A 27654-nucleotide genomic window follows, 5' to 3' on the forward strand; every position below is an offset into this window, starting at 1 on the left:
CTTCTACTGGCACACACCTCAACACTTCAGCCAGAGAATGAATCAAAATTCAAAACTAATTTCTCCTACTAGTCATGCTAGTGAGACATTCAAATATATGGTCATGATACTGTGGTTTCAAAACTTTCTTATCAATTTGCCAAACATTTATTGACAATTAAATCACATATCATCAAATTTTCAATAATTTAGATCAAAAGTATAGTGTACATTTCAATCATTATTTTGCAATATAAATAAATCACAAATCATTTCATGCACTTTACAAAGAAATTTTTAAGAATGTTTATGTTGTGCATAAACCTTATACGAGTCGCCTCTTAGCCTTGACTCAATGTTTCGAGTTCTTTCCCGATATTCTTTTCCACTGAAACACACAATTTCACAGTGTTTCAGTATCATAAATTATCATAAGTCCAAAAATAATTTCAAATCTAACTTTAATATGCTTAATTTGATGTTCTTTGAAATTTGTATTTCGGGGTTACTATTCATGATACTATTCAAGTCAATTTATTGACTTTCTAATGCTTAATAGGTATGGGAATTCTAATTTCACCAACATACCACATTTTGGTTACCTAATTTGTTGGTTTTGGTTGTTTTCTCAAACTTCAAGTCCCTTAGGCACAAATTTTAAATTTTCAATTTTGGTGTTCAGTTTTGCACTGTTCCATTGGTCATGTTGCTGTGATAATTTGGCTAAGTTTTCTTCATAGAAGTTGTTCCTTATTGTCTTAAATTTATTTTCCTTTTTGAATCACTCCATTTGGAGTTTTTTAGCCTAAGTTATAGCCATTTGAACATGGCTGGCCGGATTTGGGGTTACTCAGAATTCTGGGCAAATTCTGGATTTTGGCAACTTTTGTGGTTGATTGCAGGTGGATTTTCAAACAGATTATGGTCAAAATTTGGGTTTGTTTTCTTCATGAAAGTTGTAGGGCTATGTCTCAGCTTTCTACTGGTAAAAATTTAGGTCATTTGGACCTTTCTAGACTAAGTTATGGTCATTTACGTAACTACTGTTCATTTGATCATTTTTGTACAAGTCAGTGTGCCCAATCCGGATTTAACCTAATTGGTCACTAAGTTATGGTCACTTTCTGGGCATGATTCCTAAATAAAAAATGTGCCATTTTGTGTCTAGTTTCATTCCCAATTGGCGTCACATCAATTGGATTGGTAAATTTTCAGTTTTGGTCCCTGAAAAGGACCTAGGTCATGCTTCCTATAGATTGACCCTCTCCAATCTGAATTTAAACTTATTTCCAACAATTCATACACACCACAAATGGTCACAATTGACCATTTCTCAACTCAAATAAGGTCATTAACATCATTTGGCCAATTTTCAAATTTTTTTTCAATTTTTCATATGCTCAAAACTCTAGCTACACACAAAGCTCAATCTAATACAATTTAAAGTGTGTATTCATGTTCTACACACCTAATTCACCTCAAACAGCCATTCAAAACCATCAAACTCATTTATATCAAACCCTAACCCTAGCTGGATGAATTTCATGTTTGGTCCCTCAACAATTGTTTTTATTTGGATTTAAGTTAAAATCTAAGTTAACTTAACTAAGAACATATAAATTTAACAAAAGAATTCAAATTTACATACTAACCTTTGTTTGATTTTCCAATCACTAATTTTCTTCCTTTTTTTTTCTTGCTTCTTCAATCTCCTCTTCTAGTTGCCCAAACAAGGTTTAATCATAATTTAGTGAAATTTTTGGGGGATTTCTAGAGTTTGTGAAGCTTTAAATTTTAGCTTCAATTGAGGAAATATGTGAGAGAGATGAGAGAGGGATGAGGGACGGCTAACTTGGGAGAAAATAAAGATAACCATTTTTTTTTTCTTTTCTTTTATTTTTATGTCTTATTTAGTGCCTTTGACTTTGTCAAATAAAGTGGGTAAATAAAAATTGATTTTGACATCATATGTGATGTCATCAAGGTGATGCAATAAAATTTTTTTCTTTTCTTTTTTCATTTTCATAAATTTTTCAATAGTTCTTTAATTTAATTCTCGATCTTAAAATTTTCTTTTCTCCAATTTTATTGGACAATTAGGTCAGGAGTCAGCTCTAGGGGTAAATTGACCAAATTGCCCATCGCTGGTTCAATCTGGTTTGCAAGTTATTCGATATTTCTTTCGGATCCCTGACCTAATTATTTGACCTGCTTAACAATTCTTTTCTATGATTTTCTCTTTTTCACTGTGTTCGCAATAGTCCTAAGGACCGCAGTGTCACATTTTACGGTTCGAAATTTGAGTTTAAACTGACCTCGCAGTCATTTTCGAGAAGGTCACCCATCGCTGTGAATCCTGACTCATTTAACTTCTTGTGTTCTGTTTTTCTAATTTATACTTAACGATTTGGCAATTACTAATTATTTGTATTCAGGGCTTATCTAGGTGTCTTAGATATAGTTCTAATTCTCTTAATTATCCGGATCGATACCGGTCACTAAAATAGTAAAATATACCAAGTTATGCAAATAGGGGTGTTACAATACCATTTAATTACAAAAAGATACATCACTAATAATTTTAGTAAAAGCTTTCTATTCATTGTCGTTGCTAAAACTTTTTAGCGATTCAACGTTTTTTGCTAAATCCCTTCTTATGTCAATTTCCTTATCCGATAACTTACAACGAAATACCTGTCGCTAAATACTTAATAATTTTAGCAACAGAATATTTGTCACTAAATACTTAGTAATTTTCATTTCTAAAATTACAATAATTAATATAAACTAAAATTTTAATATTAGTTTAATAATAATTCTATTTATATTAGAAAAACATATTATAATTCTTAATATAGTAATTCTATGATTTTAATCCTATAAGTATTACTAATTTATTAAAAAATAATTAATTTATTTTAATGAAATTAATAAAAAAACATTAAATACTTACATTACTCTGGTTAATTTATTTCTAATTATTTTAAATATTTACAAACTTATAATATTAAATTTTATTTTAATTTTGAATAGAAAATATTTAAATTATATATATTTAATTTATATTAATTAAATTAATAAAGAAAACATTAATATTACTCTTATTAATTTATTTTCTAATTATTTTAAACGTTTACAAATTCATAATATCAAATTTAAATACTCATTCATTTCAAATTTTTATCTAATTAAATAAATTTTATATTATTGTTATTCAATGGCTAAATGACAAAAAAAAATCAGAACCTTTATGGATTTTTTTTTAATGTTAAGCAAATTTTTTTATTTTATCAATTTATTTTCAAATTTTCACATTTGTTTTGATTTTAATAATTAGTCTAATTGGATTACTTAATTGATAAAAATAATTAAATATTTATATACATTTTTCAATTTTAGCGATCATTATCAAATTGATAAAAATAATAATTTAATTAATTTTTTTATCATTTTAAAAATATAATTATATTTATTTTGGTTATGTTATTTGTTCACATTGATGTTTAAATCTTTGATTTTTCTTTTTTTTTTCTTAAAATTTGAAATAAAATATTAAGAAATATGTGAATTAAAAACACAAGTTGAGAGAGAAAAAAAATAAAAATTAAGATAATAATATTAGATATATTATTCATTTATTATTTTTTTGTTAATATAAAATTTGTTAAAATTAATAAAAAAAAATAAAATTATTGAATATATTAATAAAATTTAAAAAATGTGGCCAAAATTGATGATAAATAAAAAGTTTAAATTATTTTTGTCAATTAAAAAGGTTTATGACCAAATTGATAAAATTAAAAGTTCTGACTAAAATTGATAATTAACATAAATGTTTTGATTTTTTTTTTATCATTTAGCCTTATTTTATTATGTAAATATATGAGTATGTAAAATTATATTAAAGCATAAAATTAAGATATAATATGTAATTATAAAAATATATTTTTAAATTATATAATTTAAGTTTTCATTAATATATATACCATATATACCTTTTGTTTTAATTTTTTTAATTTGCATTATATATATATATATATATATATATATATATATATATATATATATATATATATATATATATATGTATATATAATCATTAATCTAACTTTTTACTTATAGTCTTGTATTCTTTTTTAATAATTAATTAATAAATATAAAAATATGAATGAAAGAATTTTGAATTGGTCAAATTATTTTTATATTTTTTTAATTTACAATAAATAATAATTAACACATTAAAATTTTAGTCTTATTATAAATCTTATTTCAAAAAATACTTATATAGGTAAAAATCATAAATCATAAATAATTTTATTAATAGTAAATAATAATATATAATTTAACGGCTTAATATTAAAAAATATTTCTTTAAAAAAATTTTATAATTATAGTTTATTATTTTTTTAGACAATTTTGGCATGGTTTTAAAAGTATTTTTTTTTTAATCTGCAGTCAAAATTGATTTAAATCAACTAATGTAATGTAATTTTAGTTGTTAGTTTTTATTCCAATCGATTAATATATCATAATTTTAACTGCTCACTAAATATAATAAATATTTAAAATCAATCTAAAATTATAAAGAATTTGCTATAAATAGCAAAAAGTTGAAAAAATAAATTAAAAAGTAGGAAGGCAAACATTTAGATTTCCAAAAACACCCTTTATTATTTTTATTATTTATAAAAATATCAAATTAAAATATATTTATAAAAAAATATTAATTCTAAAATTCTTATTGCATTAAGATAAAGTCAAGCTATAAAATACATTTTTTGCCTTACAATCTCTGTTTTAAATGGATCATAATAACTTTATTGAAAAATTTAAAAAAATTTAAAACTATTTTGAAAATAATTTTTAGTAAGTAATAAATTTTAATTTATAAGATCAAAATATTCATATTACCATACCATATTTATGATATTTTATTTATAATATTTTAATCACTAAAGTAATGTATATTAAAAATTTTATTTCATGTGTTTTATTTATAATATTTTAATTGATTAAAATAATATAACTTATTAATTTTATTTTCTTATAATTTTTTTAACTAACTTTAATTAAAAATAAAATTCAATCATATTAATGAATAAGTAAATTTAATTGGCTATTAAAATAATGTATTATGATAATATTATATTATATACAAAAATTAAAATAAAATGATAAAAATATTAAATCCTTAGTTTATATAATGAGTAAATCAACGTGCAACGCACATTAAAATAAAAATTAATATATTAAAAATAATACATAAATACGTAAAAAAAACACTACAATATAAACATATTTTTTAACAAATTATGATTTAATAATAATTTAGTGAGCACTGAGGATATCAAGGGAATTATTTTTATAAATGAAAAAAAAATTTTGAAAATTTTAATTTTGAAAATTTTAATTTTAAAAATATTAATTTCAGTTAATATAAATTACATAAAGATAAGTATAAAGGCAGTTTTTCAATCATATAAAAAAAAAAGAAATAAGTAACGTATTCCAAAGAAATTAATAAAATGTAAAAAAAGAAAATGTCAATAACCTAATTTCAAAGAAGTTAATAAAAAAAGAAATAGAATCTAATATATAAAGGTAGTTTTTTCAAATGTGCGAAGACATATATATATATATATAAAATTCAATTTAGACCTATAGGTTGTTACAAAGACGCCATTGTCACAGGGCTATTCCCATATATCGGCACATATAAGATGAGTTTTTTTTTTTTTTTTTTTTTTTTTTTTTTTTTTTAATTGGGGAAAGGCTACAACCGCAGCCTAAGGCCAACGACTCAAAAGACAGCCTCCTAGCATCATGATCCAACCAATGCAAAAGCCTCACGGGAGGACTAATCAGCACAAACTTTTTCGCAGAGAAGTTCTTTGAAAAATGAGAGAGCCAATCGGCACTTATATTCTCTTCTTTAAAAACATAATAAACTTCCATCTCTCAACTACGTCCTACAGCCTCCCGAATGCTTTGCAGCTCACTAAACAAATTTGAAGGGATTAGCAAATACTCATTCGCTATTGTAACCAACTCCATACTATCACAATTAACCTGAACTTTACGAAATCCTGTGTCACAAAAGAATGAGACTCTCCAACAAAGCCAAAGCTTCAACTTTCAAAATAAAGCAGCAACCTTGCCTTAGCACAAACCCCCCTCGCCAATTGCTATCCCACTCTTTAATCAAACCACCACCAACGACCCACCCTTTTCCCTTCTTTCACACCACCATCCACATTTAATTTGACCTAAACATAGGAGGCTTTTTCCAATTAACTTTCACCACACAAGGCATGATTTCATTCCCAGGAAGTGAAGATTTTCGAAAGTAACCGCCCATCCTTCTATAGCTCTTCTGCAAACCTCTTCCAATGTTTCAGGCACCAAAAAAATCCCGTCATTAAACATAACATTATTTCTTTGCAACCAAAGAAACTAGTCGGATGTGCCAAACATAACATGCCAAGGCAATACCTCATCACTACCTTCTTCCTACAAATTATAGCTAAATCAATCTTTAACTGACCTCATCATTTGCCTAAAATGCTTTGTCCCCACAACATTTAGCAAACCTTGCCAGACTTAGGGTTAATTATCAAAAAGGGATAACCAAAAACGAAAATTTACCAAAACATGTGAGTTTGAAATTAATTACCAAAAAGGGATGAATTGTGACGAACTGAGTATGAGACGCTAACTCTAATAGCGTTTTTAAGATCCGAACGCAATTATAAATAGCGTCCGGATGAAAAGTTTGAAAGAAAAACTGAACGCTATTCAAAATAGCGTCCAGCTTTCTTTTAGATAATAAAAAATTATTTAAAAAAAAAATTTAAAGGTTGGACGCTACTTATAGTAGCGTCCAACCTTTTTTTTTAATTTTTAATTATTTTATTTTATATTTTAAATAAAATATAAATATTATTTTAATAAATAAAATTATAATATTTAATAATATATATTATAAAATTTTTATTATAAATATTATTTTTTAATTTAAAATTAAATTAAAATTTTATAAAATAAAAAAACAAATAATTAAAAAATTTAAGAAAAATTGGACGCTACTTATTTTTTCTTTAAATTTTTAATTATTTTATTTATATTTTAAATAAATTAAAAATATTATTTTAATAAATAAAATTATAATATTTAATATTATATATTTTAAATTTTTATTATAAATATTATTTTTTAATTTAAAATTAAATTAAAATTTAATGAAATAAAAATTAAAATAAAATTTAATGAAATAAAAAATTAAAATTAAAAAAATAAATAATTTAAAAAATTTAAAAAAAGTTTAACGCTTTTTTAAAATTTTAATTATTTTATTATTAATAATAATTATTATTTATTATTTATTTTTTTAATTTTAATTTTTTATTTCATTAAATTTTAATTTAATTTTAAATTAAAAATAATATTTATAATAAAAATAATATAATATATATTATTAAATATTATAATTTTATTTATTAAAATAATATTTATATTTTATTTAAAATATAAAATAAAATAATTAAAAATTAAAAAAAATTGAATTATAGTAGCGTCCAATTTTTCTTAAACTTTTTAATTATTTATTTTTTTTAATTTTAATTTTTTATTTTATTAAATTTTAATTTAATTTTAAATTAAAAAATAATATTTTATAATAAAAATATTATAATGTATAATATTAAATATTATGATATTATTTATTAAAATAATATTTTTAATTAAATAAAAAATTAAAATTACTTTTCAATTAAAAATTAAATTAAATTAAAAATTAAAATTAAATTACATTACATATTTTTTATATTTTTTTAATTTAATTTAATTTTAAATTAAAAAATAATTTTTTATAATAAAAAATTGTAATATATAATTTTAATTATTATATTATTATTTATTAAAATAATATTTATATTTCTATTTAAAATATAAAAATAAAATAATTAAAAAATTAAATAAGAAACTATACGCACGTCCTGATTTTCATTTAATTTTTTAATTTTTTTATTATAAAAATTAAATTAAATTAAAAAATTAAAATTAAATTGCATTACAAATTTTTTTATATTTTTTTAATTTAATTTAATTTTAAATTAAAAAATAATTTTTTATAATAAAAAATTATAATATATAATTTTAATTATTATACTATTATTTATTAAAATAATATTTATATTTTTATTTAAAATATAAAAATAAAATAATTAAAAAATTAAATAAAAAGTTGGACGCTACTTAGAGTAGCGTCCAGGTTTTTATTTAATTTTTTTAAAATTTTTATTATAATAATATTTTATATTTTTAATTTTTTATTTAATTAAAATTTAATTTAATTTTAAATTAAAAAATAATTTTTTATAATAAAAATATTATAATATATAATATTAATTATTATAATATTATTTATTAAAATAATATTTATATTTTATTTAAAATATTAAAAAAATTAAAACAAAAGCTGGAGTAGCGTCAAACTTTTTTTTTTTTAATTTGAATTCCGTCTGCACGCTATTAAGAGTAGCATTTTATTTGAACGCTATTATTAATAGTGTTTTGGACATTAAAGCGCTACTGTTACTAGCGTTTTTAGGCTCCTGACTTTTCTTACCTTGATCTCGTAAATTTTTCATACCACACCCAATTTTTATAATTTTTGTTTCTAACTTACCCTCGTACGGTGAATTTCCCCCAGACTTACCTAGCATGCATGTAGTCCCGAAGGACATGCAACAAACTCATCCTCCTTCCCACAAATCTGACAGATATAATCATTGCTCTTATGCTTTCTAACCCGCATCACATTAATTAAAAGCCCCGCATTAGCAGCAATCCACAAAAAGGATCTAATTCTTCGCATACCTAGCCATTTCAAGATCAATCCCCAAAACTTCTTTGCCTTTTCTCCATGCTCAGCTTGAAGACTAGCATACGCAATCTTTCCATAATAACATTAATCACATCCTGGGGCAAAAGAGAACTCAACTTTTCAATGTTCCAACCACCTTCTGCATTAACATAACTCGCTATGCAATCATCCATACAGTTATACTCTTAAGAATTTGCATATAATTCATCAACAAGCCATGCCCAAGAAGCCACCGATGGTGAGACCATTCCCAACAGACCAAAGCAACCCTCTTGAAATTTTCCCCAAATGCTACGCAGGCTCCCCTAGAAAGCAGAGCACCTCCTTTTTCTCAATTCAATAGGCACTGGCTCAAAACCCATCTTTTACTTGCTTTATAGAACTTTAACCCAAAGAGCTTCCTTATTGTTCACAAGCCCCTAACATAATTTCATTTCAAAAGCATCATTCATATCCCTCATTTTTTGAATACTCATCCCACCTCGATCCTTAGACTGCAGAACAGAAGCCTATGGCAACAACGAAACCTTCCTTCCTATGAATTCCCCCCAAATAAATCTTCTACACATCTTCTCAATCTCCTTACACGCAGAAACCGAAAGAGAGGATGACTACATAGCATACATAGGCAGAGAGAATAGAACTGATTTAACCAAAGTAATCCTTCCAACTAATAATAAATGCTTTGCCGACCAACCAGCTAATCTCTTTTAAGCCCTCTCAAATATATAAGCATAGGTGATGCACCTTACGCTTGCGTGTAAAAGAGGAACATCCAAATACTTACCCAAATCCTCACACTGCCTAAAACCTATATGCTCACTTAATGTTCTTCTTAATTGCTAATTCACAATTTTCAAGAATAATATTTTGGTCTTAACTTCACTAATCTTTGACTTGAACAAGAACAAAATTCATTAAGAACTCTATTAATAACTTCAACTTGATCAGAGGATGCTTCTACAAAAAGGACTATGTCAACTGCAAAAAACAAATGATATAATTGAGACCCAGAACAACTTAAACGAATAGGCTTCCACAACCCCCTACCCACCGCATCAATAATTCCTTGAGAAAACCTTGCCATCACCAAAATAAACAAATAGGAAGAAACAGGATCTCTTTGTCTAATACTTCGGGAAGGGTAAAAAATATTCGAAAGACTCCATTCCACAACACTTGCATGGAAAAACTGGATTATTTAAAGTATCTTTTTATTAAAATATAATTTTATAAATAATATAAAAATTATATATATATATATATATATATATATATATATATATATATATAATATTTTTTATTATACAATGGATCAGTAGATGATGTAAGAGATTAGCTCCTATATACATTTTATACTATGGGTGTGTGCGTGGGTTCCAGACAATTTCCTTTTGCAGATTATTTAAAATTGCTATGAAGTGATTTATTGTGCACTCCATAATTAAGACTACGTTAGATATTGGGTTAGTTATAAAGACTATTTACTTGTTCAATATCAAACTTTATCAGTCGATTGTTCATTTTTGTTTTTTTTTTTTTTCAACGGACAAGAAGTGTAATCTTTAGAATTGTCCCTGCTTGCTGTGTTATTTTTTGTTATAACTTATTAATATTAATGTTATTGCTCTGAGAACTTAGCAGTGACACTAGATTATATGAGTATTGTATATTGTGATTATGAATGATTGTATGAGATTATGTATGCGTATGGGGATTGAGTGAGACTCACCAAAATATGGTGATTATATTGTCATATATTTTTATAGAGTTGAATTAGGCTCTCTTGTTTATGATGTTATTTGATGATTATGGATATTAAAATTGAACAAAACTCCCTTTATTGTGATCTAAACGCATACTTTATATACATACACTAGCTAAATGCTCATTTGCTGTACAATATATTTAAAATTTTATTTTTTATAATGTAATTTTAAATTATTTTATTAATTTTAATATATTCGATTCTTAAATTTGTATAATGATACGAAATAATAAAAATTTAAGAAACATTAAATAGGGAATTTATAAAAGTTTATTAAATAAACATTAATCAAATATATCAAATATTTTCATCACATCCAAATCATATAATAATAATAATAATAATAATAATAATAATAATAATAATAATAATAATAATTAGTAATCCTAAAATTTTAATTTCAATTTTATTTAAGGGAAAAGTAAAAAAAATTTACATTGTGGTTTCACGCTTTAACATATAAATGATCATGATTTAATTTTTATTAATTTGATACTTTATGTTTCTCTCGTTAACAAATATGATTCAAACCATTAATTATCATTAAATAATACTAATGTAACGAATATATAGCACTAACATAGCGATATATGAGTAACACATTAGCACTGCGTCTTCGCCACATAAGTGTTATGTAGGTGCCACATAAACACTATGTTTATTATGTGTCACTATGTAAACGTTATTAGCAATAACTAATGGTTTGTATCAAATTTGCTAAAATAGAAAAACACAAAGTACCACATTGACAAAAATTAAATAATGATTTCTCATGCGTCAAATTACGATACCATATGATATACTTTTATATTTTTCCCTTTGTTTAATTATCTCATTTTAAATTAGATTATCAACCCTCCAAAATTAATTCAACAAAATATGATTAACTGTCATTAGTAAAAATCTATTCATTAATCTTATAAAAATTAATATATAACATTTCATGATATATTAAGAGTTGTAAAAAAAATCCATAATAGTGAAAAAAAAAACAAAATCGATGCTAAAATTATATGTATGCACATTTTGAGATATATATATATATATATATTGTCATTGCAGGTCAATGAGTTATATTCTTCATTAAGTTGCTCAAAATATAAGTCTGATTCCATGAGTTTGATTTATTGATATTGGATTTTCCGATTAAGTTTGGCTATATATTGGCTTAATTAGATTTATTATGAATTTTGAAGCTCTTACACTCGTACATATTTTAATGTTGATCATGACAATAAAATTTGATGGTGAAATTAATAATTAGAGATTTCGAGAGCAAATCTTAACAGAAATTTACTGAAAAAAAAATTAAATTTAGTCTATTAAAATTTAAGACATAAACATATAAAATTTATATATTTAATAAATAAATTTTATCATACACTTTATTTTTTGGCTCCACAATAAATCACTCTATATAAGAAAAATTTATGACTACCAAATTGTTGAACGTAAACGTGGGAAGTCGTAACCTTCCTACATCATCTTATAAGTACGTGCACAATAATCCTCTCAAATCTATCACCAAGCCTTCCATTAATTTGGTCAAAGTTAGTTTTGAATAAGGAGTTCGGTCAATTGCAATTGTGCTTCATTTGTTCTAAGCTAAAATTATTATTTAATTTTTGTATTTTAACATATTTAAATAAAACTCATTTTTAGATTTTATATTTTAAAAAATATATTATTTAGTCATTCTATTTGTAATATATTAAATTATTTAATCATTTCATTAATTTTGTCGTTAATAAATGAGTTTTAATATTAGTTAAACTACTATATAATATTTCTATTTTAATAAAACTAATTATTTGATTTACGTATTTTGAAAAATATATTAATTAGTTCCTATAATTTAGTTTGTTAACCTTTTAATCCCTTTGGATTTTTTTTATATCCAAATTGCTCTAATTATCTTTCTTTTATTTCTCTCTTACTCTCACTTATTACTTTCTCTTATGTTTTTTTTCTTCTGCACTCACACTATTCTCTCCTTCATTAATTCTCTCTCTTTTCCATTTTTTAATAGAAAATGTACAAACTATATGCACAAAAAGGTTAATCAATTCTCTTACATCTCCAAATAATCAAGGTAATAATATAAAAAAATTATTTCTCAATAGAGAAAACACAAAAATAATGCTCAAAAAATTGGACAAAATACTTAAACTATTTTTAAAAAAATGCAAATTCAAATTGTAAAATTGCCATTTTCATGCAAGATTATATTTTTCAAAATATAGGAACTTAGTAATTAGTTTCACTAAAATCAAGGGATATTAGTTTTATAAAATATATGGCCAACTAATTAATTTCACTAAAATAAATAAATTAAATGATAGTTTGACTAGCATTAACATTTATTGACTAACAAAAGGGCAAATGTTATAAAAAAAAAAATCTAAAACTTTACGCGTTTTTATAATTAGAGCCAAAACTTTTTTTTTTTTAATCAATTTTGACCTAATTTGAAAATTTAGTATTTATTATGGCTTGATCAAAATTGAGAATTTGGGGATACCAATATAGAAAAAAATATTATTTTTAATATATTGTTGCTGACTTAATAGGTTATGTGGTAGAAACTTTTGTATTTTTGCTGACGTAGTGGCTAACATGGTAAAAATATTATTATTCTATATGTTGTTGCTGACGTGATATAACTTTAATAATTAAAAAAAGTCTAAAATTTTTCCACTTTTATCAATTATAGTCAATTATATAAGTTTGTTTCATTTATAGATAATTCACTAATTTTGATCTAATTTGATCAAAAATTAATATTTTATTTTCTAATAAACTTGTAAAAAATATCAATAATAATAATATTCATCATTTTAGCAAATATAATAATAATAATAACAATAATAATAATAATAAATCCTAAAATCTTAATTTCAATTTTATTTAAGGAAAAATATATAAAAAAATATATTGTGGTTTCACGCTTTGATACATAAGAGATCGTGATTTAATTTTTATTAATTTAATACTTTGTGCATCCCTCATTAACAAATATGGTCCAAACCATTAGTTAATATTAAATAATGTTCATGTAGCGAACATGTGGCACTACCATGGTGACACATGAATGACACGCCAATGCCACATTTTCACCACATAAGTGTCATGTGAGTGCAACATAAGCACTATATCTATCATGTGTCACTATATTAATGTTATTTAATTATAACTAATGGTTTGAATTTCATTTGCTAAAATAGAAAAATATAAAGTATCAATTGATAAAAATTAAACAACGGTTCCTCATTCGTCAAAGTATGATATCACATGGTGTATTTTTATATTTTTTTCCTTTATTTAATTATCTCATTTTAAATTAAATTATCAACCATCCAAAATTAGTTCTACAAAATACGTTAACTGTTATTAATAAAAGTCTATTCATATTATTGTATAATATTTGATGATATATTAAGAGTTGTAAAAAAAAAAAATTCATAATAGTAAAATAGTATATATATATATATATATATATATATATATATATATATATTCCTATTAAGTTTGGTTATATATTGGATTAATTAAATTTATTATGAATTTTGAAGTTCTTATATAGGTACAAATGTTGATCATGACCATAAAATTTGATCGTGAAATTAATAATTAGAGATTTGGAAATCAAATTTTAACAGAAATTTAATGAAAAAAAAACTCTAAAATTTAAAAAAATTATTTAAATTTAATATATCATAAATTTAAAAAAATATATATAAAATTTATATATTTAATAAATAAATTTATTTATTTATTTTATTTTTTTATTTATAATGAATCAATTTCGACAATAAAAATTTATGACTACCAAATTGTTGAACGAAAATGTGGGAAGTGGTAACCTTCCTGTACATCAATCTTCTCGAATCTATCATCCAAGCTTCCATTGGCCAAAGTTGGTTAGTTTTGAATTATAGAGTTTGATTGCTGCAACTGAGCTCCATTTGTTAGAAGTAAAAATTATTATTTAATCTTTATATTTTAATAAAATTAATCATTAAATTTTATATTTTAAAAAAATATTATTTAATTATTTAATTAATTTATAATATATTAAATTATTTAGTCATTTCATTAATTTTGTCGTTAGTTAATGAATTTTAATGCCAGTTAAACTAGCACTTAATTTCTTTCTTTTAGTAAAATTAATTATTTAATTCATGTATTTAAAAAAATATAATTAGTTCTTATAATTTAATTCTGTTAACTCTTTAATTCCTCATAATTTTTTTATACTCAAATTGCCTTGACTCTCTTCCTTTTATTTCTCTCTTACTCCCACTTATTACTTTCTCTAATGTTTCTTCCCTTTTCACCCACATCATTCTCTCTATTTTCTATTTATTAATAAAAAATAATACAAACTATAGACACAAAAAGGTTATTCAATTCCCTTATATCTTCAAATAATCAAAGCAATAATATAAGAAAATTGTTTCTCATTAGAGAAACACAAAATTAATGCTCAAAAAATTAAATAAAAATAGTTAAACTATTTTTAAAAAAATGTCAGTATTTTGCAAAATTTTCATTTTTATCAAAGATTATTTTTTTAAAATACAAGGACCAACTAATTAGGTTCACTAAAATCAAGGAATAGCAGTTTTATAAAATACATGGTCAATTAATTAATTTCATTAAAATAAATAGATTAAATAGTAATTTAACTAGTATTAAAATCTATTGATTAAAAAAAATTTGATAGAGGGATATAGAGTTTAACGGAAACAAAATTCAAGGATTAAATAAAATAATTTTAAAAATATAGAGATCAAATAGTTAATTTTAATAAAATGTAAAGATTAAATAATAATTTTTCCTTTTTCAAATGATTAAATAAGGACCAAAAGTTGTTAAATTAAGATTAGAATTGTCGTCTAAAAATATAAAATCATCTGGATTATCCTATGTTGGGAAAGTTGTATTTCTCCACTATTAACATATAGATATGCAAAATCTTATGCTTAATTGAAGAGAAAATACGCTGGAGTTTTAAAGGGTCATCTGTGAAATAGAAAAGGGAATTAAAATTGAGAGAAACAAGTTAGGAACGTGTAACGTGTTGCTTTTTTTCTTTCATGTCCAACATGGTTTTTTTTTTCTCTCTTTTTAAAAATTAATTATTTAATTATTTTATTTTAAAAAATATATTAATTAATTCCTGTTTTATCTACTCTTTAATTCTTTCATCCAGTTTAAATGAAATTTTATATTAATTAATATATTCAAAAAGAGAAACCACTGTTATGAGAACTAAATAATTTAAGGTTAAGAAAATAAAGGGATTATGTGATTGTGTTTTTTAAATTACAGGGATTAAAGAGTAAATAATACAATAATACAAAAATTAACTAATATGTTTTTCCAAATAGAAAGACCAAGTAGCTAATCTCGTTAAAATAAAAAGACTAAATAATAATTTTCCTTAAATCTTAATATTGAGACTCTACTTTGGTACAATTTGTTTTCAATTTCTATACAAATTAAGTTGAGTAGATTTTATTTATTTTTATAATATTCTTAGGAACTCCGCCTAAGTAGTTTTTGCTTAGTCGATCCTAAGCCTGGATAAATGAGGAGGGTTGTGGTTGGTGACAACCAGCGTAAAAATTTCGTCACACCTCATGATATGGATTCTTACGATATAAACGTTGGGGCATCCTTTACTTATGATGCGCTACATCAGAGCCCGAGTGCAGTAAAAAATATGCAAGGGTGTAGGGCGTCCATGATACACTTGAATTGTACAGATGTTTTTAAGCACATTTGTATGCTATCTCATGGCATTTAGGCAAGTAATCTCATGCATAGTAGTTGATTTCATTAGTTTTTATAATTTCTATTGTCAAGATCTTAATTCCATATTTTCTGTTCATTTTCAGGTGTTTTGGTGAAGTTACAGAGCATAGGAGTAAAAAGGGAAGTTTGGAAGGATCAAAAGACTCAGAATTGCTGCTGATACAAAGTACACGGGTCGTGTATGTGACACCCCTTACCCGTCTACAGTATAGCTAAGCAAGTTATGCCACTCAGTGTGCCGGAGCACCAATTTATATTTCTATTACAATTTATCCATTTTAATTCATTTATTTTCAATTTTGATAAATCTGAATTTTTCCGCAAATTTTATAGAAAATCCAGCAGAGTGCCAGCTGTAAATTAGAAGAACAATTCTTTTGAACCTGTTTAAAAACACTTCCAATATAATTTCTAAATCCAAACTCCATTATATACATTTCAAGTCAATCTCAAAATCTCAATCTCAAATCACAATACTATTTTCAAAACTTTTCTGTTCACTTCATCACTTGAAGCATATTCATATTTATTTCTCAACATTTTATTTATCAACATACATTATACAGAAAATTTCGATAACATGAAATTTCATATATTTACATTATTACATAATTACAAGAGTTGATAGTTACAATCCCAAAACTAATACATAATACAAAATGCAAAATACAAAATGCTACCTAAAATCCTAATGTCCTACCATATGCAGTGCAGATGTGAGGTGACTTTGGACCCCGGATGCAGCTCTGAAGGCTCACCCTGTCTGATGTCTGCTGGGCTCCCCAGCTAGGTCTCCAGTACCTGCGCGTGGCAAAAGCGACGCGCTAAGCAATTCTGCTTAGTGGTGACAATATAAAATAAAATAAAATATAATAAAAATAAGTATGCAGAATGAATGTTTACATTTTTTTAGTAGACTTAATTTTTGATATTATTTGTAGTAATATTCGATTTAAATTTGGTAAGATTTATTAACATTGCCCGAGTAACCCATACTAGTCGACTGGACTAGATAAACGGGTAAACTGACACTGGGTGCTAAGTACCTCGGACCATCACACCATCGGTCACATTGTGTCTCCCAGTGTGCAACAGAACAGCTAATAAGCTGTAATAATTATCAGGGTTAAAACCCAAGTATATCAACTCAAATAATATAGCCAAATGCTATTATGTCACAGAATGGCATGGGAAGCCATGAAACACAGAATGGCATGAAGCCATATACAGTACCGCTAACAGAACCCTATTGGCATGCCAACCTATCCAAACCAATCACATTAAGCCTACTAGGGCATTTAACACTTTTAATTTATGTAATTCTTTGGAATTGAAATTTTATGGTTACTATTCATTTCATTGGTCAATCAAAATGTTGACTTTTGCATTAACAATAGATATATTGGTTTAAATATCATCAACATACCACATTTTGCATTTTAAACTTATTGGTATTGGTTGCCAATACCATTTCTAAGCATAATGTTAATTGGAGAGAATTTTCAGTTTTCATGCTTTGGGTTTACTATTCTATTGGTCATTTTTGCAGTGGGAATTTGGCAAAATGATTAACATGAAAGTTGTTCCTTATTTTGTCTAATTGCATTTACTTTTTTGAATCACTCCATTTGGAGTTTTGTAGCTTAAGTTATGGCTCAAAAACCATAACTGGCCGAATTGAAATTTTTCTAGAATTTCTGGACTGACTAATTCTACAGTGTTAGGAACAGTGATTGCAACTCACTTTTTGAATATGTTCTGGTCATAATTTGGGTTAGGTTTCTCCATGAAAGTTGTTGGTCTATATCTCATCTTGTTGATGCTAAAATTTCAAGTCAATTGGACCTTTCTACACTGAGTTATGGCTAAATGACCAAACATTGTTCATTTGGTCATTTTGCCCAGGCAGACTGCAGGTCACCGGGATTAGGGCAAACTTTTGGTCAACTTGGTTTGGTGTTCTGGGCATGGTTTCTTCACCAAAGTTGTGCCATTATGTGTCTAGTTTCATATCCAATTGGCCTTGTACCAATTGAACCTCTACAATTCAAGTTATTGCTGCCCAAACCTGCTGGACTCATGTTCAGTCTTGTAGGGTACCAAGGGCAGCCACACCAAACCCAAATCCCACTACACAATTCACTTCATTTTTGATTCAAACCAAACCAAATGGTCACTAATTGACTATTAAAACCTACCTCCATTATCACATGTTTAAAGTCTCATTTTTCACCCCAAACCCTAACTCAAATATCACAAACCATGCATTATCATGGCATTTCATCAATCCATTCAATTCATGCATATTGAGGGCAGCCAAACTATCATTTTAACTCCATAAAACTCATCATAATCATACCCTAAACAAGGCTACCAAAATTTATGGGATGGAATACACATAGTATTTAATAAATTTTCTTTGTAATTTGCACTCATACATAGTCCTTAACATGAATTTAAGGTGAAAATTAAGGTTAGGTCACTAACCTCTATGGAGTGAAGTTTCCCCACTTGCTAAGGTTCTTGTTTTCCTATTCTTTTTGCTCTCAAAAGAATCACCAAGATGCAAGAACACTTTTTTGTGTTGGGAGTATAGGGTTTTGTTGGGTAGAAGTTAGTAAAATCGAGCTTTGAAAAAGCTTGAAAATGGTGGTTATGGAGGATGGTCACGGCAAGGAAGAAGAAAGGGAGAGAGAGATCTGATTTTTTTGTTCATTTTTAGCCCATTTTGTCTCTTTTAACTAAGTTTATGCCATGTGTCCATATTAGATAGGTTGGGAGAACTTTAATGACATCATTATGATGTCATAAGTCCATTTTCTTTCATTTTCTCATCTTTTCTTGTCTATTTAATTGCAATTAAATTTTTAACAACATTTATTCATATTTTATGTTATATAAATTATTTATTTAACTGGAAAAGTTGGCCAAAAATCATCTCTAAAGATGAAATGACCAAAATGCCCTCTGTTTGGCTTAAAGAGCCAAAATTGTCTATACCGATTGAAAAATTTTTCTAAGCATTTTCTTGGCATTCTAATGCCATAAGAACCTCAATGACCCTTCTCTGGAGTCCTAAAAATTATTTTATAATTTTTTCCTCAGGTCTAGGGCTCCTAGTTGTGAGAAATGCAACTTCTCACTAGGTTACCCATCGCTAGGGCACCAGCTCATTTAACTTGGTTGTATTTTATTTCTAAAATTTTTTCTAAATTTTTCTTATTAATATTTGAGTTAATTATGGTTCCTCACTTTAGTTTAAATATTTTTTCGGACATTCTAGCTGTCCGGACCGACACTGGTCACCGGAACAGTAGAATGTACGGAGTTGCTACAAGGAGGGTGTTACAGTGTAAGCAAAGCCACAGACCCGTGTAACCTTCTGTCAGAAGAAAGCCAGAGAGCCAATGGAGAAACAAAAGTACACGGGTCATTTAATTGGACCCGTGTAATATGCATGGACCCGTGTAAGTCTCTGCCTGGCACAAGCTTAAAAAACTTTCTGAGAACAAAAGTACACGGCCCATGTAGCCAACGCAGACCCGTATAAGGCTCTGTGCCAATGCATGACTCCGTAATTTCGCTTCAGTAAGTTACACAAGCAGGGGCTGTGTAGTGACACACGGCCTGTGTACTATGCTGCAGTCAGTTTTATAACCCGAATTCTCGCTCTTGTTTTCTGATTCAAATCAGAGTTCTAAAGCTTTTTGGACTCAAAATGACCTAATCTTAGAGCAGCCATTATAAATAGAAGCAGAAAACATCAAAAGAATGGGACCTTTTTTATCTTTTGACAGCACTTTTTAGGAGTTTCAAAGAGGATTCACCTTTGAAGTCTCACCAGTCATCTTGAGGAGAAGAATATCAGTATCAATAGGAGTTTTCCAGCCGAAGTTCCACAAGATCAAAGCTACAAACCCTCTTCGATTCTTTCATTCCATTTCCTTAAACAGATATTTATCACTTTATTTCTTCTAGACAATTTCTTCTTATTGTCTTTATTTTTGTTTATCATGATGTTTGCTGAACTCACCATGAGTGAATAGTTTTCATAATCTGGAATTGAGAGAGTAATGCTTGTAATTATTATTATGGATGACTATTAAGTTTTATTTATTGGATTTGAGATTTGTTCCTTGATTTAATTTCTTATGATCTTAATGCATGCTATGTGTTGGTACCCACTTAGTAATAATTATAGATATTAATTGAAGGACTGAAAGGTGAAGATTAATATTAGAGAATCAAGATTTTGAACCTAGGAATTCTGACCTAGACATAGGCTGATACCTTTGTGGAGTTTCAAAATTGGTCAAAGACCTTAAAGGATTTTAATTAATTTGATCGTCACGAAAGTCGGGTTTAAATTAATTAGAATACACCCTAGGTGCCTTGAGAAATGTCTTAGGATACCTTAGGATTAATTTTCATCAAGGCAAACAATTCTCAATCCAGTAAATAAACAAGATAACACCCATAGTAAGATTCAAGTGTGAAATCTTAATTCCAGAATTGTTTCAAAATAGATTACTTCATTTTAAGTTTATCATTTTAGTGTTTAAAATAGACAACTTTCATTCCCTCATTGTTCGATAGCCTAAACAGTCAAAATTACTGTGTAGATTGGTACTTACTAATCAAATTCCTCGTGGGAATGATACTTTACTCATTACTCTATTACTTATTAGTGATCTGTGCACTTGTGGGGGTATAAAAAGTAGCAAATAAGTTTTTTGTACCGTTGCCGGGGATTTTTGGCTTTAGTAATATCGAGCGATAAGCAATTTAGCTGATTTAGGCAATTATCTTCATTATCTAATTTTATTTGATTTGTTTTATTTCTTTTCTTTTCTCTCAGGTGCCCGATATGGTATATGACCAGAACAAAGTCAGTAGAAGAAATTTTGGACTGTGGTCCGGAGATAAATAGAACTCTAAGAGCCATCAGGAGGGAAAGAAAATATCAAGAGCATGATCAAGAAAATCCTGAAATTCCAACCATGGCCAATAATAATGATAGACTAAGACTCTTGAGAGACTACGGAGCTCCATCTATCCAAGGATTTCAGTCCAGTGTCACCAGACCCATAGTGGAAGCCAATAACTTTTGAGTTAAAATCATTGTGGCTTCAAATGATTCAGCAAACCCAGTTCGAACGTTCACTGACAGAAAATCCACACTATCACCTCCAGTGCTTTCTTGCCCTATGTGACACATTCAAGATGAATGGAGTTTCTGATCAAGCCATAAGACTCAGAGCACTCCCATTCTCCCTTCGAAACAGAGCAAAAAATTGGTTACTCTCTCAACCAGCTGGAACATTCACCACATGGGAAAACCTCTCACAAGCTTTTCTAGCAAGGTACTTCCCACCTGCAAAGACTACAAGACTGAGACTTGAGCTCAACACCTTTAGACAAAAGGAAGGTGAATCACTCTATGATGCATGGGAAAGATATAAAGACCCATAGAGGGAATGTCCACACCATGGCATAGAGGATTGGCTTTTAGTGCAAAACTTCTATAATGGGTTACTACCCTCTACAAGAAGCACAGTTGATTTAGCTGTAGAAGGTGACCTAATGGAGAAAACAGTGACACAAGCACTTGAACTTTTAGAGAGGGTTGCATACCATAATTATGAGTGGTCAAATGAAAGAGGAAATATAAGGAGAACAGCAGGGGTCCTGGAAGTAGACGCCCTAAGCATGATAAATGCCCAATTTGATTAGCTCACAAGGAGACTTGATAAAATGCAAGCCAATGAAGTAAGGATGAATAGTCAACATGAGGACAGCTATGGAGGAGGATATTCAGAATATAACAACTTTAATGAACCCTCTATAGAACAGATGAACTATGTGAATAATGGAGGAAACTTCAACCAGAGGCAGCCCAACAATCCATATTCAAACACTTATAACCCTGGATGGAGGAAGCACCCAAATTTCTCATGGTCCAATCAGCAGAACCAGCCAATAAATAAGCAACAGGGGTACAAACCACCAGCACCTCTTAGATTTCAGAACAGAGCCCAAAACTTTGCATAGCCACCATTGCCTCCTCAACCTCAGCAACCTAAACCAAAGATGACCATGGAATCCATAATGGAAGGTTTCCCAGCAGCTCAACAATAACAGAATGAATTAATTAAACAGCTGACTTTCAGAATGGACCAACTTGCTACCCATAACAAGATGCTAGAAAATCAAATTACTCAGGAAGCAAGTTCTTTAAGTATGGCTACGGGTAAACTACCTAGTCAATTAGAGATGAACCCAAGGGAGCATTGCAAGGCAGTTACATTGAGGAGTGGGAGAACTCTAGTACAATCAGTGGAAGAATCAACAGAGGAGACCTCAGAAGAATCTGAAAGCCAAGCAGAGAAAAGGGAGGAGGAAGCCAAGAAAGATCAGAAAGAGGAAGCAGCGAAGAAAAAGAAGTTACCAAAGCCATACCAGCCTCCCATACCTTTTCCTTAGAGATTTCAAAAGGCCAAATTGGACAAGCAGTTTGGGAAGTTTTTAGAAGTTTTATAGAAACTTTATATCAACATTCTCTTCCCAGAAGCACTCTCTCATATTCCATCCAATGCCAAATTTCTTAAAGGAAATTCTGTCAAAGAAAAGAAAACTGAAAGATTACGAGACAGTTGCTTTAACAGAGGAATGCAGTGCCATACTGTAAAACAAGCTACCTCCAAAGTTGAAAGATCCAGGAAGCTTCTCCATACCCTGCCTCATTGGCAACAAGAAAATAGACAAAGCCCTCTGTGATCTTGGGGCAAGTGTGAGTCTAATGCCTCTATCGATATGCAAAAAGCTGGAGATCGGAGAACTGAAGCCCATGACAATTTCACTGCAATTGGCTGATCGATCAGTTAAATATCTAGTGGGCATACTAGAGAACATCCCCATCAAAGTGGGCAAATTCTTCATTCCAGTAGACTTTGTTGTTCTTGAGATGGAAGAAGATGTTCACAACCCTATCATCTTGGGAAGACCATTCTTAGCAACTGCCAGAGCAATCATAGAAGTAAAAAAGGGGCAACTAACCCTCAAGGTAGGAGAAGAAGAAGTGGAATTCAACTTGTTCGACACAATGAAACACAAATTCGAACCTGATGAATGCTTCAAGGTCGACATAATTGACAAATAAGTTGAAGAGGAATTTCATAAGATACATCCTAAAGATCCTCTTGAAGCGTGCATTGTGCACATTCACACGGTAAATATTGAAAACACAGAAATAACAGCCTATGCACAATAGCTAGCAGCTCATCCACCCCTACCCCTAGCTCAAGCCTTCGAGATGGAAGAGTTAAAAGAGGAACAGCCCAAGGACAAGCTCTATGAAAATGCTAAACAGGTAGAACTGAAACCTCTCCCCTTTCTGGACTCAAACTCTAAATATCCTATTATAATCAATGCTAGCTTGTCTAAGTTAGAAGAGGAAAAATTGTTAAGAGAACTTAGGATCCATAACAAGGCCATAGGGTATAAAATAGAAGACCTGAAAAGGATTAACCCCTCGATTTGCATGCATAGGATACCCATGGAAGAAAACAATAAACCCACTATCGAGTACCAAAGAAGACTTAACCCAAACATGAAAGAAGTATTCAAGAAGGAAATTTTGAAACTATTAGATGCAGATATCATATACTCAATTTCTAATAGTAAATGGGTTAGTCCAATACATATAGTTCCTAAGAAGGGTGGGACAACTGTTATCCAAAATGCAAGCAATGAAATGATCCCTACTAGGGTAATCACTAGTTGGCGAATGTTTATAGATTATAGGAAATTGAATAGTGCCACCAGAAAAGACCATTTTCCTCTCCCTTTCATTGACCAAATGTTAGAGAGGCTAGCAAAACACTCTTATTTCTGTTATCTAGATGGGTATTCAGGATTCTTTCAAATTCTTATTCACCCAGAAAACTAAGAAAAAACCACATTCACTTGCCCTTATGGAACATTTGCATATAGGAGAATGCCTTTTGGTCTTTGTAATGCCCCTGTTACATTTCAAAGATGCATGATGGCTATTTTTTCTGATTATATTGAAAATATCATGGAAGTTTTTATGGATGATTTTTCTGTCTATGAAACTACTTTTGATGATTGCCTAGCTAATTTATCTAAGGTGTTGCAAAGATGCGAAGAATCAAACCTAGTCCTAAATTGGGAAAAATGCCACTTCATGATAAGGGAAGGTATAGTGCTGGGGCATTTGATATCAGAAAGAGGAATTGAGGTTGATAAGGCAAAAATTGGGATCATTGAAAACATGCCACCACCAACATCAGTCAAGGGAGTGCGAAGCTTTTTGGGACATGCAGGGTTCTACAGAAGATTCATTAAAGATTTTTTCAAAATAGCTAAGCCACTTACCAACCTCTTAAGTCAAGATGTTCCCTTTGATTTTGATGAAAATTGCGTTGTTTCTTTTAACATGATCAAAGAAGCCCTGATCTCAACACCAATAATGCAGCCACCAGATTGGGAGCTATCATTCAAGGTGATGTATGATGCAAGTGACTTTGCAGTTGGAGCTGTGCTCGGGCAAAGAAAAGATAAAAAGCTCCATGCTATTTATTATGCCAGCAAGACACTAAATGACACGCAAATCAATTATGCTACCATAGAGAAGGAATTCCTGGCAGTGGTGTTTGCAATGGACAAATTCATATCTTACCTAATTGGGTCAAAAGTCAGCATATTCACAGATCATGCTGCCATCCGGTACCTCTTGAACAAGAAGGAAGCAAAACCAAGGCTGATTCAATGGATTCTACTCCTACAAGAATTTGACCTTGAAATCAAGGATAAAAAGGGATCCGAAAATGTAGTAGCTGACCATCTTTCTAGGCTGAAATTGGAGTATACAGGGGACTTCGAGGATTTGCCAATTGATGACTCATTTCCTGATGAGCAATTACTAGCATTCTCCCAAATTCCATGGTATGCTGACTATGTTAATTTTCTTGTATGCAGGGTATTACCTCCAAACATGACTTATCAACAAAGGAAGAAATTCCTACATGATATGAGATATTATACATGGGAGGAACCTCTGCTGTTCAAGAGATGTAATGATGGGCTGATAAGAAGATGCATACCAGAGGTAGATATGGAAAGTATCCTTTAGCACTACCATTCATCATTATATGGAGGATATTTTGGCACCTCAAAAACAGCGGCCAAGATCTTGCAAGCAGGATTTTACTGGTCACATTTGTTTAAGGATGTGAGATCCTTTATCCTCGATTGTGATCAATGCCAAAGAACTTCAAGAATGAATGAAATGCCATTGCATGATATACTTGAGGTAGAATTGTTTGATGTATGAGGGATAGACTTCATGGGCCCATTCCCCTCTTCCCATGGAAACAAGTATATTCTGGTTAGTGTTGATTATGTGTTAAAATGGGTAGAAGCAATAGCCACACCAACTAATGATGCTAAAGTGGTCACAAGGTTCCTGAAGAAGAATATATTCACAAGATTTGGCACACCACGAGCAATAATCAGCGATGGAGGGAGTCACTTCTGCAACCAGTAATTCGAAACTCTACTAAAAAAGTATAGAGTGACTCACAAGGTGGCTACACCTTATCATCCTCAAACCAACGGCCAAGTAGAAATCTCAAATAGGGAACTGAAGCGGATTCTAAAGAAAACTATAAACAGATCTAGGAAGGACTGATGCATGAAGTTAGATGATGCACTGTGAGCATACTGCACTGCATATAAAACCCCAATTGGCACAACACCCTTCCGACTGGTTTATGAAAAATCATGCCATCTCCCTGTTGAACTTAAGCATAAAGCTTACTAGGCAATTCAGATCCTAAACTTTGACCTCAAAGCTGCTGGTGAAAAAAGGCTCTTACAACTGAATGAATTGGAAGAAATCCGATAAGATGCGTACGAAAATGCCAAAATCTTCAAAGATAAAACCAAAGATGGCATAACAGGCGTATAGCAAGGAAAGAAATAAAAGAAGGAGACCTTGTCTTGTTATTCAACTCTAAATTGAAACTCTTTCTAGGAAAATTGAAATCAAGATGGTCTGAACCTTTTAAGGTCACTCAAGTCTTCCCACATGGAGCAGTCGAAGTGTGGAGCGAAACCTCAGGAGCATTTAAGGTCAATGGGTAGAGACTAAAGCCTTAATTTCAAGGAGAACCCATAGAAAAGAGAGTCAATTGCACCCTCGATCATCCTACTGACAAACCGTGAAAGATGAAAGCAAAGTCGAGCTAATGACTATAAATAAGCCTTTTTTGGGAGGCAACCTAACATCTCTAATTTCTCTTTCTTTCTTTCTTATTTTAATATTTGTTCACATTTTCTTTTGTAGGAATCCCAGAAGATCTCAGATTCGGAAAAGCAAGAGGGAGTAGAGAACAAGAGAGGAGAGGAATCATCAAGTCAACACCACGAAAGAGAAGATTGGACAAAACATTGAAGAAGTAGCTCTGTTGCTAACTTTTGCATCCATTTCATGTGTTGTGATAATAAAAATTTTCATTTGGGAAAAATTTGGAAAATCAGAAAATTACATGGGTCATGTACTGGTTTCATGCGCCCAGTGTAACTTTCTGGAAGTCCATAAATTTCTTGTAATTTTTAACTCTGAGGGAGATAAAAAGTTACACAGGTCCATAGCTCAATTTACACAGACCGTGTAATGTTGCTAGTAGAATAACTTGAGGATAGAAAGTCACACGGGTCCTCTTTGTACTTGACACGGGCCGTGTAACATGTCCAGCAAAGCAACTCGATGGGCAATAAGTTACACGGGTCCCTGAGCTCAATTACACGGGCCGTGTACTATATCAGACTTTGAAATTTTTGGGCAGAAATTTACATGGCCCTACATGTCAGGACCCATGTAGTGATACACGACCCATGTATCATATCGCAGACGTGACTCCTAGGGCGTGAAATGCGCGAAATGAAAAGTCCTAACAGCTCTTTAAATGCACCCCTCTCCTTAAACTCATTCATAAAGGTAAAACCCTTTATCTCCACCCCTCCTAGTCTATAAAAACCCCTCAAATCTCTTCTCCCTTCACCAAACCCTACACTTCTCTTTCCCAAAAACAAATCAATAGCTCCTGCGAAGTGATTTGCGTGAAGAATGGGCTCTTCCTTAAGGCGCGGAGGGGAATCCTCACTTTTTTCCCCCTCA

General features: G+C 29.0%; 1 non-coding gene across 1 annotated transcript; it reads right to left on the minus strand.

Annotated features, from left to right (window-relative positions):
- Positions 1 to 21839: 21839 nt before the first annotated feature.
- LOC131169907 (small nucleolar RNA R71) lies at positions 21840 to 21946 on the minus strand. The gene has a single exon (XR_009140854.1). It is a non-coding gene; the product is annotated as a small nucleolar RNA R71 (small nucleolar RNA).
- Between the last annotated feature and the right edge of the window lie 5708 nt (positions 21947 to 27654).

This window comes from Hevea brasiliensis, chromosome 10 (genome assembly GCF_030052815.1).
Source record: "Hevea brasiliensis isolate MT/VB/25A 57/8 chromosome 10, ASM3005281v1, whole genome shotgun sequence".
Lineage (NCBI taxonomy): Eukaryota > Viridiplantae > Streptophyta > Magnoliopsida > Malpighiales > Euphorbiaceae > Hevea > Hevea brasiliensis.